The sequence below is a fragment of the Vigna unguiculata genome, unplaced genomic scaffold (genome assembly GCF_037176805.1).
Source record: "Vigna unguiculata cultivar grain cowpea cultivar isolate G323 ecotype 2 unplaced genomic scaffold, ASM3717680v1 ptg000319l, whole genome shotgun sequence".
In the NCBI taxonomy this organism is placed as follows: domain Eukaryota; kingdom Viridiplantae; phylum Streptophyta; class Magnoliopsida; order Fabales; family Fabaceae; genus Vigna; species Vigna unguiculata.
In genome coordinates, this window is record NW_028196954.1 from 12,501 (window position 1) to 15,000 (window position 2,500).

Here is a 2,500-nt window from a genome sequence, read left to right on the forward strand (position 1 = left end):
CCTTGCTTCCAACAACCCAAGAGTCCATAGTATTCGGAGTTCTAGCGGGGCCTCCCCTTGCTTCCAACAACCCAAGAGTCCGTAGTATTCGGAGTTCTAGCGGGACCTCCCCTTGCTTCCAACAACCCAAGAGTCCATAGTATTCGGAGTTCTAGCGGGGCCTCCCCTTGCTTCCAACAACCCAAGAGTCCGTAGTATTCGGAGTTCTAGCGGGGCCTCCCGTTGCTTCCAACAACCCAAGAGTCCATAGTATTCGGAGTTCTCGCGTGGCCTCCCATTGATTCAAACAACCCAAAAGTCCATCTTCTTCGCAGTTCAACATCGCCTCCCTCGTTTCCAACAGGCCCAAAGGTCGTCTTCTTCGCAGATCCACGAAGAGCTCATCACGATTTGCCACATTCCATTTCCCACGGGTTGTCAACAACACTTTCTCACACTTCCCGCAATCGAGTACGTGCATGACATGCCAAAGCACATCTTATTTGCCTTCCATCGCACTCAAGACGACGGGTTGTGGAAGAACGATATTGCTCACAACAAGTTCAAGGACAACGTCTCAATCAAGGGACACAACCGAATTATGTTAACTGGGTCGCTAAAGTAAACCCGAGTTCATATAATGCACCGCATCCAAAAGAACTAGCCACAACACGTGCATCACTGAGATGTTTCACTAGATGGAACACGTGCGTGACATTAGGATCCTCCAACACCTCTTCGTGATGGAAAGATAGAATTCGAAGCAACCACAGAAGTACCGTCTAGTGGGTAGGCAACACAGGGACTGATCAACCAATATCACCCAAGGCAACGGGTGAAAATGGAAGAGATGCATGCTTGACCGTTCGATACGCAAGGCATGGAGCCAGCCAGCAAGTGCATCTCGATTACAACTCACACACCCTCACGTTCGCAAGACACCACACCACAAGACGGTCCACCCCCCACCTACCATGGGCAAGCAAGCAAATGGAAACATCAAGTGACGCATGGTCAAGCATCGCTAGGCATGAAAATAACTTTCCACAATATCCGAGGGACTAGCTGCCGAGCTAACCAACGATCAGTGACGACCGTGTGTTGGTATTAATAAAGCTCAACAACTATGAAGAGGCTAGTTGTGCCATGATAAACATGCTAACGCACGCACCACGTGAGGGGGGAGGCCTCATCAAGCTCCCTTTAAAACCTGCCAGTGTGGAGCTGGCCGGCTCAAGGAGCACTCCCCCCCTATAAGAGGTTAATATGCAAAAGGCAAAATTGTACAAGTAGATACACTTTTTTTGAGCAGACATAAGTCCATATCTCGGGCTACACTTCGAATTTTGATGCGATTTTTTGCAGTAATTCGTAGAATAATGGTATCTCCTTGCTCACCAAATTTCATAATTTTTCTCGAAGGGGAACTATTTTTTTTATTTTTTTTACTTACCGGGTATGTGTAAAATCGGGAAAAATAGAAAAGCACATGTAGACTTCGAATTTCGACCTCATTTTTTCCAGTCCACCACTAAACAATATCAGGAACCTCCCCACAAAATTTCATTCAGTTTGGCCAAGGTCTTAAATTTGACAAATTTTGGCACCAAGCTATCTAGTCGCGGTGCACCGACCAACTTGGCCAAGTGCAAAATGCATCCAATTCAAAACTTTTGTGCACCAACACTTTTACAGTACTCATTTGGGGACATTTGGAGGCCTTTCCAACCCTCACATCTCAAAAACCACGAATTTCATTTTTTCACAAAACTCCCCACCAAGCCTTCTAGCTATGCCGCGGTGCACCGCCAACATTGGCCATGTGCAAAACCCTCCGAACTCAAAACTTTCGTGCACCAAGAATTTCATGGTATTCATTTGGGGACATTTGGAGGCCTTTCCAACCCTCACATCTCAAAAACCACGAATTTCATTTTTTCACAAAACTCCCCACCAAGCCTTCTAGCTATGCCGCGGTGCACCGCCAACATTGGCCATGTGCAAAACCCTCCGAACTCAAAACTTTCGTGCACCAAGAATTTCATGGTATTCATTTGGGGGCATTTGGAGGCCTTTCCAACCCTCACATCTCAAAAACCACGAATTTCATTTTTTCACAAAACTCCCCACCAAGCCATTTAGCTATGCCGTGGTGCACCGCCAACCTTGCCCATGTGCAAAACCCAACCAACTCAAAACTTTCGTGCACCAAGACTTTCATGGTATTCATTTGGGGGCATTTGGAGGCCATTCCAACCCTCACATCTCAAAAACCACGAATTTCATTTTTTCACAAAACTCCCCACCAAGCCATTTAGCTATGCCGTGGTGCACCGACCAACTTGGCCATGTGCAAAACCCAACCAACTCAAAACTTTCGTGCACCAAGACTTTCATGGTATTCATTTGGGGGCATTTGGAGGCCTTTCCAACCTTCACAACTCAAAAACCACGAATTTCATTTTTTCACAAAACTCCCCACCAAGCCATTTAGCTATGCCGTGGTGCACCGCCAACCTTG